This window comes from Spermophilus citellus, assembly GCF_964194105.1.
Source record: "Spermophilus citellus genome assembly, chromosome: 6".
NCBI lineage: Eukaryota > Metazoa > Chordata > Mammalia > Rodentia > Sciuridae > Spermophilus > Spermophilus citellus.
Genome location: NC_138187.1, coordinates 36,562,136 through 36,574,158, shown reverse-complemented (window position 1 = coordinate 36,574,158; position 12,023 = coordinate 36,562,136).

The following is a 12,023-nucleotide window of genomic DNA, read 5'->3' as shown; positions in this document are numbered from 1 at the left end:
CTCTGCTTCTTGCTTTTTCAGGGAATAATGTATCCTGGGGACAGCCCCCCTCCCACTTCCGAATGGACACATTCTTTCTGTCCAGTTGCATAGGATTCCATTCTATAAATATCCTGCTGTACTTAAAATAGCATTTCCAAGGTGACAGATATGTAGAATGCTCCCATTTCCCCACAATTTCTGGCAATATTATGTTTCTTCTCTATATACCCTCTCCCTGCATGATCCTGTGTCTTTAAATAACATCACATTTTTGGCTCCTTCATTTATTCCTTCTGTCCAGACCACTCCCTTGAGCTCCAGAATGTTCAAGCCAACTTTTCCATGGACAGGGGCTCCACTTGGAGATGTCCCAAGAATCTTTTTTTTTTTTTTTTTTTTGGTACTGAGGATTGAACCCAGGGGCACTTTGTCACTGAGCTACATCCCCAGTCCTTTTTATTTTTTCTTTTGAGACAGGGTCTCTCTAAGTTCTGAAGCTGGCCTCAAACTTGCAGTCCTCCTGTCTTAGCCTCCCAAGTCACTGGGATCACAGGAATGGGCCACTGTGCCTGGCTCTCCCAAGCATCTTTTTTTTTTTTTTTTTTTTTTAAAGAGAAAGTGAGAGAGGAGAGAGAGAGAGAGAGAATTTTTTTTTAAATATTTATTCCTTAGTTCTCGGTGGACACAACATCTTTTGTTGGCATGTGGTGCTGAGGATCGAACCCGGGCCGCACACATGCCAGGCGAGCGTGCTACCGCTTGAGCCACATCCCCAGCCTGTAGCATCTTTTTTTTTTAATATTTATTTTTTAGTTTTAGTTGGATGCAATATCTTTATTTTACATTTATGTGGTGCTGAGGATCGAACCCAGTGCCTCATGCATGCTAGGCGAGCGCTCTACCACTGAGCCACAACCCCAGCCCCTCTCTCAAGCATCTTTAACTTAAAAAAAAAAAAAAAAAACAAAGCAGGTGCTTGGTGTCCTGAAACCATGCATCCCTGAGCTTTCATTGTTTAACGAAAGGCCCTCTCCCCTCTCTCTCACCTGTGGAAATAAACCAAAGCCACCCAAGCAAGAATATTTAATGCTTGCAGGGAGTCGGCCACCATCACTTGCATTTGGCAGAGACTGAAAGGTGGGCAGAGGAATGGGAAAGAGTTTGGAAACAAGAGACCGGCTCAGATGAACCCTGATTGGAGGCTGTTGGCCTGAGGAAGTTGGAGGTAGCTCTCTAGAAGTGGGGTATCCTGTTATTGTTTAGGGGGCATATTTGCTTTTTCCCCATTGGTCCTAGATTGGGAAATGGGGACATAACTTAGGGAAACCATCAGTTATTCATCAAATCCCTACTTTTTTGGGACTGATTGCTGCAAGGGTGGTTGATTGGCTTCCTGGACCCTTTGCTGTAGATATTGGATTGACTTCTTATATTGATGGTTGCAGAATTCAGGATACAGTTGTGTCTTTGTATATAGTCTGGGCTTCGTCCATTTGTATATGGATGCTCCTCCGCTTATGATGGGAGGATGTCCCTGATAATATCATAAATATCATATAAATCAAAATGCATTTATTATACTGAACTCCTGCCCACATCCCACAAGGGGAGAGGAAATGGGGTTCCTCTGGGTGGAATGGGATGACTGCAAAATAAAGGCTAAAAAAAAATAGAGAGGTGAAAAAATTCACAGAATACAGGAAATAATTTTAAAAGTGGGACGGGATGGGCTCACTGATCTTAGGGATTAAGATTTCACACTGGAAAGAGCGAACTGGAGCCCACACCTGCTTTAATTATATCATGGAACATCAAAGGTTTTCCATGGAATGTTCTTTGCCAAATAAGTAGGAGGTGGGCTGTCCAGTACCCAGGGGGTTATGCCCAAATCCGGAGCTACAGAGGGGTCTTCCTAGTAGAGCAGAGTTAGAGGTCTTGTGCCTTGGGCAATCTATTGCACAATGGGGAGCCATGGATAGTTCCCAAGGAGAAACCTAAATCTCCAGGGCTCCATACTGAGAGAAGACCTTCAAGTAATTCACGGGTGGCTCCTCGCTCTGTACCCTTCCAAATATCCTAGCTCAGCAACTACACCCTGTAGAGTGTCCTTGTTCACCCTTGTGATCCTAGGCCCTCCTGGGAGCTCCGGTTGGCTGCTACTGTCTTGCATCACAGAGAGTATCGTATTACAGATGCTTACCTGGGAAAAGACCAAAAATTCTAATTCAAAGTATGGTTTCTAATGAATGTGGATGGCTTTGATAGCACTGTAAAGTCCAACCATCATAAGTTGGGGACCATCTGTATCAATTCTCTTACATCTTGATTCAACAATGCAAATCCTACTTCCAAAATATACTTAGAACCCAACCATTTCCCCTGCCTCCCCCGTCAACATTATCTCCCAACTCGAGCAAGACAAGGGCTCCCTTCTGCTTTCCATATTTCTACTCTCACTGTTTTTGCCCTTGGAAACGTCCTTCAGAGCAACTTCAAAAGGCAACAAGCTGGATGCAGCGATACCCACTTGTAATCCCAGCGAACTCAGGAGGCTAAGGCAGGAGGATCACAAGTTCAAGGCCAGCCTCAGCAACCAAGTGAGGCCTTGTCTCAAAATAAAAATTTAAAAGGGCTGGGATATAGCTCGGTGGTAAAGTGTCCCTGGGTTCAATATCTAATACACAAAAAACAAAACCAAATCCAAAAGCAGCCAAGGGACCAGGGAATCCTCCCAAATTCCTTCCCTGGTCTCTGTGCTCTATCCCACCTCTATCTACCTCCCTGTCTCGCCTGGGACCCCCCACCCACCTCTCTCCATCTCTTTTCTTCCAGTTCCTCTCTCTGTTTTGTCTTTCCCAGCTTGAAGACTCTCCCTGATGTAGAAGCTGTCCCTGCTCCTGTGTTCCAGCTAAAACGGAACCCCTCAGAACCAAGGTTGCACAGGCTCCCCTGCATGGTCAAGGCTGGGTGTGGTGACGCACACCTGTAGTCCCAGTGGCCCTGTCAGCCAAGTCCCCGCCACAGCCATCTGTTTCCTTTGAATCTTTTAGCACTTAGGACTTTAAAAAAAGATTATGGATATTCCCACACATACCCAAAACAGATCAACAGGAACTCTCCAGGCACCAAGGCTTCAGTGGGGATTGACATTTTGTTTCAGTTGTCCTCTGACACCTTTTAGTAGCATTTCCAAAATCAATCCTAGTCATCAGTTCATCTCACCCCCACGGACTTCAGAACTGTTTTTCTCTCACATGACCACTATGCCATTATGTCACCTTCAAAGGGTGACACTCACTCCCCAAGCCCCTTTGCACACAGTTGGGGGCCCATGTCCCCTGACTGTCTCCTAAAAGTCCTTTTAGAGTTGATGCCTTTGAACCAGGATCCAAACATCAGCTCTTCATGACATTGGTTGAGAAGCTCCTTGGGTCTTCTCTGATCAGGAGTCCCCCACCCTCTGCAAATTATGCTGGTGCCTGTTGGGAGAGCAATCATTGGTCCTAGGACAGTCGTGCATTGTGGATTTAGTTGATTGCATTCCTGTGGTATCACTGAACCAAGGGCGAGAAGATTCTTTGTATCTCTTTTTCTTAGAATTGGAGGAAATATGTTTTGGCAGGCTGCTTCATCTGTGGTCCCCCCCACCAGAGTGGGGGTCTATGGGCCAAAGTTCTGAGCATTTCACATATCGGTAGGTGCTGCCTGAAGCTGATGTCCACGTAGAATCTCAGGCTCTATGAGAATACACTTTGCCTCGTCCAGCCAAAGTCCACTGTGATCGCCATTAACATGTAATGATTCTGCTTCTGGCCACCAGAGGCCACTCTGGCTCAGGACATGGAAACCAGTGGACCACTCCCAGATCTGGGCAGCATGAGCTTCTACTAGGGATGGGGTGTTGTTTGAAAGAGCTGCTGAAATCTAGTGATCAGGGCCAACCCTGCAGGAGAGGACGAGAGGCTGAGAAGTCAGAGAGGGTCCTGGGGAGGGAAGGGCTGGGTATCAGATCTAGTGACTGGTTCCTGGACAGTCAAGCATTGAATATTTCTGGGATTAAAAATGCATGCTCAAGGCTGGGTGTGGTGGAGCACCCCTGTAGTCCCAGTGGCTTCGGAGGCTGAGGCAGGAGGATCGTGAGTTCAAAGCCAGCCTCAGCAACAGTGAGGTGCTAAGCAACTCAGTGAGACCCTGTCTCTATTAAATAAAGTTCAAAATAGGGCTGGGGATGGGGCTCAGTGGTGGAGTGCCCCTGAGTTCAATCCCTGGTACTAAGAAAAAAAAAAAAAAAAGACATGGTCATCCAAGCTGCCAGTCATCAATGACAGCATTGAGTATGTCTCCAAATACCATGCAGACTTGCTTGGTCCTGGGGCAAAGATGAGGTCTTAGTTTTTCTTTTTCTGAATACACACACACACACACACACACACACACACACACACACACATATATATATGCATATGGTATATATACATATATATATAGACTATATGGATATAGATAGATTCTATATATGTATTTTTATACCTTTATTTTTGTTTATTTATTTTATTTGTATGATGCTGAGGATCGAATACAGTGCCCCATGCATTTGAGGCAAGTGCTCTACCACTGAGCCACAACCTCAGCCTTCTATATATGTATTTTTAATATGCTTTCTTAGTTTTTTTTTTTTCTTTTCTTTTTGTCCTAGAGATCGAACCCAGAGGCATTGTGCCCCTGAGTACATCCCCAGGCCTTTTAAATTAAATCAAATTAAACAACAAAAAAAAATTTGGTACTGGGGGATGGAACCAAGAGGTGCTCTACACTAAGCTATATCTCTAGTCCTTTTATTTTTTATTTTGAGACAGGGTCTTGTGAAGTTGCTCAGGGTCTCACTAAGTTGCTGAGGCTGGCCTCAAACCTGCAATTCTGCCTCAGCCTCCTGAGTCGCTGGAGTTACAGACCTGTGCCACCATGTGTGGCTCCATATTTTCTAATTAGCACATTATAATTATACATAATAGTGGGATTCATTGCTACATATTTAAACATGCACATGATATAACAATACAATTTGGCCAGCATATTTCCCCAATATTTACCCTTTCTCTTCCCTCCCCCCTCCCCTGGGTTCCTTTTCTCTATTCTACTCATCTCCCTTTGATTTTTATGAGATTCTTCCACCTTCTTTTTCTTTTTTTCCTCTCTTGCTTCCACATATGAGAAAAAAAAACATGACCCTTGACTTTCTGAATTTGGCTTATTTCTCTTAACACGATGTTCTCAAGTTCATTCATTTTTCTGCAAATGACACGATTTCATTCTTTATGGCTGAATAAAACTCCATTGTGTTTAGGTGCCACGTTTCCTTTATTCATTCATCCCCTGACGGACACCTAGCTGGTTCCATAGTCTAGCTATGGAGAATTCTGCTGCTATAAACATGGGTATGCTTGTATCGCTATATGGTTGTATGATGATTTTAATTCTTTAGGATAAATACCCAGGAGTGGTGTAGCTGTTTCACAGGGTGGTTCCATTTGTGGACTTTTGAGGAACCTCCATACTGATTTCCACAGTGGTTGTACTAATTTACAATCCCACCAACAGTGTTCTTTTTTTTCCCCCCACATCTTCTCTACAATCTATTAATGTTTGTATTCTCCACGGCTGCCATACTGATCAGGGCGAGATGAAATCTCAGTAGTTTCAATTTGTGTTTTCCTAATTGCTAAAGATGTTAAATATTTTTTTTTCTTATATTTGTTGGCCATCTCTATTTCTTCTTTTGGGAAGTGTCTGGTTAATTCATTGGCCTATTTATTAATCAGGTTATTTGTATTTTTTTTTTTGGTGTCAAGTTTTTGTGCTCTTTAGCTAATTGCTAATATTCTAGATATTATTCCTCTGTCAGAAGAGTAGCTAGCAAAGATTTTTCTCCCATTCTGTAGGTTCTCTCCACACATTCTTAATGGTTTCTCTTTGTTGTGCAGACGCTTTTTAATTTGATGCCAATCCATTGATTAATTCTCAGTATTATTTCCTGAGCTTTAGACGTCCTCTTGAGAAAGTTGTTGCCTGTACCCATATGTGAAGTGTTGACCCGACATTTCCTTCTAGGAGTTGTGTAGTTCTTGGCCTAATTCCTAGGTCTTTGATCCATTTTAAGTTGATTTGTGTGTGTGTGTGTGTGTGTGTGTGTGTGTGTGTGTGTGTGTGTGCAGGATGAAGAATAGGAATCTAGTCTCATTCTTTTACATTTAGATAGTCATTTTTCCAGCACTCTTTGTAAAAAGGCTGTCTTTTCTTCAACATGTTTTTGGCATCTTTGTCAAAGACCAGATGACTATATCTGTGTGGGTTTGTCTCTGTGTCTTCTCTTCAGTACCATTGGTCTATGTATTTGTTTTTAGGCCAGTACCATGCAGGTTTTGTTACTGTAGCTCTGTAGTATAATTTGAAGTCAGGTATTGTGATGCCTCCAGCATTGCTTTTTTGACTTTGGCTATTTTGTTTTTCTTTTCCTTCCAGGTGAACTTTAGGACTGATTCTTGTAGTTCTGTGAAGAATGTCATTGATATTTTGCTGAGGAGTGCATTGAATCTGTATATCGATTTTGGTAAAATGGCCATTTTAACAATATTAATTCTGCCTATCCATGAACATGTGAGGTCTTTCCATCTTCTGGAGTCTTATTCAATTTCGTTCTTCAGTGTTCTACAATTTTCATTGTAGAGGTCTTTCATTTCCTTGGTTAGATCTATTCCTTTTTTTTTTTTTTTTTAGGTTATTGTGAATAGGATTGTTTTCCTAATTTCTTTTTTAAGCAGATTTATTATTGGTGTATAGGAAAGTTATTGATTTCACATGATGATTTTGTAATCTGCAATTTTTTTTTAAGATGAGAGAAATTTTTTTTAAAGAGAGAGTGAGAGAGGGGAGAGAGAGAGAGAGAGAGAGAGAGAGAGAGAGAGAGAGAGAGTGAGAGAATTTTTAATATTTATTTTTAGTTCTCGGCGGACACAACATCTTTGTTGGTATGTGGTGCTGAGGATCGAACCCGGGCCGCACGCATGCGAGGCGAGCGCGCTACCACTTGAGCCACATCCCCAGCCCTTGTAATCTGCAATTTTGATGTATTTGTTTATTAGCTTTAGTAGTCTCCTGGTGGGATGTTTTGGATCTTCTAAGTATAGGAAGGATCATATCATCTAAGTTTAGGATCATATCATCTGCGAACTGTGATAATTTGACGTTTTCCTCTTTTATCCCTTTAATTTCCTTCTCTTGTTTAATTGCTCAGGCTAGAATTTTTAGTGCTATGTTGAAAGGAGTGGTTACAGTGGACATCCTTGACTTGTTCTGGATTTTAATGGAAATGCTTTCATTTTTTTCTGCATTTACAATGATGCTGGCTTTGGGCTTGTCATATAGAGCCTATGTTGAGGTGTGTTTCTTCTATCCCTAGTTTCTTCAGCGTTTTTATCATGAATGAATGCTGGATTTTAAAGGCTTTTAATGCATTTATTAAGGTGACTAGGGCTGGGGTTGTGGCTCAGTGGTAGAGCGCTTGCCTAGCACGTGTGATGAACTGGGTTCAATCCTCAGCACCACATAAAAATAATGGGGCTGGGGATGTGGCTCAAGCGGTAGCGCGCTCGCCTGGCATGCGTGCGGCCCAGGTTCGATCCTCAGCACCACACACCAACAAAGATGTTGTGTCCGCCAATAACTAAAAAATAAATATTAAAAATTCTCTCTCTCTCTCTCTCTCTCTCTCTCTCTCTCTCTCTCTCTCTCTCACTCTCTCTTTAAAAAAAAAATAAATAAAGATATTGTCTTTATATATATATATATATATATATATATATATATATATATATATATATATGCCGCAGTCTGGCTGGGCACAAAATAACTGAGCCGCCACAAGGCACTTGTAGGTTCAAACAGGAACTCCTTTATTGCCCGAACTCCACCGGCACTCCAGGCGCACTCCCTGGGAACTCTCTCTGCCCTCAACCGGCTTGGCAAGCACTCAAAGGGAACTCCGGGAGAACTCAAAAGTAGTGGGCGCCAGAGGCAGCAGGAGCCATGCTATTGCTGGACAGCAGGGGTCTATATACAACTGAATACACAGCCTGTTTCAATCCAGCATCATCCAGTCACAACAATTATACACAGCTTAACTTAATTATCATCATCTTAATGGCTTGCTGGTGTCCCCTCTCAACCACTCCTTCTGGCAAAATGCTAGGCACCATCCCAACTAGGCTGTGGCTCTCAATATTTATATATACATTTTTTAAGATGACTATGTAGCCCAGTGTGGTGGCACATACCTTTAATTCCAGAGACTTGGGAGGCTAAGGCAAGAGGATTGCTAGCTCAAGGCCTACCTTAGCAACTTAGCAAGGCCCTGTCTCAAAGTTTAAAAAGGGCTGGGATGAGGCTCAGTGGTTAAGTGCCCCTGGGTTCAATCCTCAGTACCACCCACTAACCCCTTCCCAAACAAAAGATTACTATGTGATTTTTGGGGGAAGAGGGAGTACTGGGGATTAAATAACCTGGAGGTGCTTTACCATGGACCTACATCCCTAACCCTCTTATTTATTTATTTATTTATTTATTTATTTATTTATTTATTTATTTATTTTGCACCAGGCACAGAACTCAGTGGTGCTTAACCATTAAGCCACATCCCCAGCCCTTTTGATTTTTATTTTGAGACAGGATCTTGCTAAGTTGCTTAGGTTCTTGCTAAGTGGCTGAAGTTGGCCTTGAACATGCCATCCTCCCATCTCAGCCTCCTGAGCCACCGTTATTACAGAGTGTGCCAACATCCTGGCTGATTATGTGATTTTTGTGTTTAATTCTATTTATGTGGTGAATTTCATTTATTGACTCACATGTTAGATCATCCTTGCACCTCTGTAATAAACCAACCTGGTCATGATGTACAACCTTCTTAATATGCTGTTGAATATGATTTGCTCATTTACTGAGAATTTTTGCATCTATGTTCTTCAGAAATATTGGTGTATAGTTTCCTTTCCTTGAAGTGTCCTTATCTGGTTTTGGTCTAAGAGTGATACTAGGTTTATAGAATGAATTTGGAAGTGTTCCATCTCTTTCTGTCCCATGGAATAATTTTTTTAAATATTTATTTTTCAGTTTTCAGTGGACACAACATCTTTATTTTATGTGGTGCTGAGGATCGAACCCAGTGCCCCATGTATGCCAGCTGAGCGCGTTACCACTTGAGCCACATCCCCAGCCCCTCATGAAATAATTTGAGGAGCATTGACATTAGTTCATATTTAAAGATCTGGTAGAATTCAACTAAGAACTCATCTGGACCTGAAAAGGTATGTTGGCAAGCTTTTTATTACTGCTTCTATCTCACTGATAGATATTAGTCTATTTAGGTTTTCTGTGTTGTCTTGATTCAATTTTGACAGGTAATATGGGCCTTTTTTGTTTTACTTTTTGTTAGTTTGCTTTTTGTTTTCTTTTGGTTTTGGTACCAGGGATTGAACCCAGGGGCACTTAACCACTGAACCACATCCCCAGCCCTTTTTTTATTTTGTTTTAATTTTGAGTCAGAGTTCTTACTAAGTTGCTTAGGGCCTTGCTAAGTTGCTCAAGCAGATTTTGAACTTGCAATCCTCCTGCCTCAGACTCCTATAGGCATGCATCACCATGCCAGAGACTTTTGGTTAGTTTGGCTCAGAGTTTATCAATATTGTTTATCTTTTCAAAGAACCAACTCTTCGTTTTACTGATTCTTTGTATTTTCTTTTTTATTCTCTATTTCATTGATTTCTGGCTTTGATCTTAATTATTTCCTTCCTTCTGCTAGTTTTGGAATTGTTTTATTCTTCTTTTCAAGGGCCTTGAGATGCATCATTAGGTTGTTTATTTGGGATCTTCCTGATTTTCTTATGTAGGCACTCATAGCTATAAAATTCCTCCTAGAACTGCCTTCATAGGTTTGTTCTCTTTTCCAGTATGAACTTCTTTGTCTCTTCTGATTAATTTTGGTTTTAATTCTGCTTTGTTGAATATGAGAGTAGCTACTCCTGCTTCTTTTTGGACTCCATTTGCATTGCATGGTATATCAACAACTTTTGTGTGTATATGTGTGTGTGGTTCTGGGGATTGATCTCAGGGGCACTCAACCACTGAGCCACATCCCTAGCCCTATTTTTGTTTTTTTATTTAGAGACAGGGCTTACTGAGTTGCTTAGCACCTCACTGTTGCTGGTGCTGGCTTTGAACTTGCGATCCTCCTGCCTCAGCCACCTGAGATGCTGGGATTACAGGCATGTACCACTGTGCCTGGCTCTCAATTTCTATCTTTTTACTTTCAGTCTTTGGTCAGGTTTAATGACCTATAATTCACATGCAGCAAAATCTACTCTCACTAGGTATACAGTTCTGCATGATTCTACAAATGTATACAATCATATGGCCATTATCACAAGCAAGATACACAAGAAGTCCACCTCCCCAAATTATCTCATGTTCGATTGTAGTCAACCTCTGTCTTCCCTTACCCCTTAGTGTCTGGAAACCACAGATCTCTATCTCTACAGTTTTGCCTTTTTCAAGAATTTTCAGTAAATGGAATCACAGTGCACAGCCTTTGAACTTGGCTTCTTTCACTTAATTATGCATATGATACTCAGTCATGTTGCATGTATTTGTAGTTCATTATTATTATTATTATTTTTGATTGGGGATTGAACCCAAATGTGCTTTACCATTGAGCTACATTTCCAGTCCTTTTGATTTTTATTTTGAGACAGGGTCTCACTAAGTTGCTGAGATTGGCCTTGAACTTGCAATCCTCTTCCTCAACCTCCTGAGTTTCAGGGATTACAGTTATGTGCTGCCACACCCAGCAGTCCTTCACATTTTATGGCCGAGCAATATTCCATTTTACGGCCCTATCATAGTGCATTTATCCATTTCCCATTGACGGACATTTGGGTTGCTTCTAGTTTCAGTAATTATGAATGAAGATGCTATAAAAACATGCATTCGGATTTTTGTATGGCCATGTCTTCCTTTCTCTTGAATAAATACACAAGAGTAGAATAGCTGAGACACATGGCATGTGTATTTTTATACCTTGTTTATCGTGGTACACATATGCAATATAAAGTTTATGATTGCTAAGTGTAGAGTTCATTGCCATTAAGTACATCCACACTGCTGTGCCACAAAGCATGCATATTTTAACTTCATAAGAAACTGCCAACCTGTTTTTCCAAGGATTTGCATTATGCAGGCAGGTTTATGGGACCAAGTAGGCAGGAGTGGACCAACACTCTAGCAGTGCAGGAGAGTTCCAATTGCTCCACATCCTTGACAGCACTTGGTATTGTCAGTTCTGATTTGAGCCATTTTAAGAATTATATAGTAGAATCATGCATTTTCACATGACTAACAATGTGCATCTTTCATGTGCTTATTTTACACCTGTGTAACTTCTTTGATTAAGTATCTGCTCAAAATTTTCACCCACTTTTAAGCTGAGTTATTTGTTTTCTTATTATTGAGGTATTTAAAAAATTTTAACTAATATATAAAGCTGTGCCACTGTTGCCAAAGCCAGATTTAGAACATTTCCATTGCCCCAAGTAGTTCCACTGTGATAATTTGTAGTTATTTCCTGGTCTTGGCTCTCTACCCACCCACCCCCATCAGCCTACTTTCTATCTTTATAAACTTGTGTTTTCTCAAAATCTCATACAATTTGTAGTATTTTGCATCTGCTTCCATTCATTAAGCACAATGGAGTTCATCTATGTTACACCATGGGTCAGAATTAGTTTCTTTTTATTCAGGAGAGTAGTATTCCACCATCTGCATGATCCAGTTTATCCATTCACCAGGTGGTAGACCTTTGGGTTATTTCCATTGTTCAATTGGTATGAATATTACTGCTATAATTATTATTGCATTTTGAAAAAATATATTCTGGTTATTGTTTCTTTATCAGATATGTGTTTACAAATATTTTCTTCCTTAGCCAGGCACAGTGG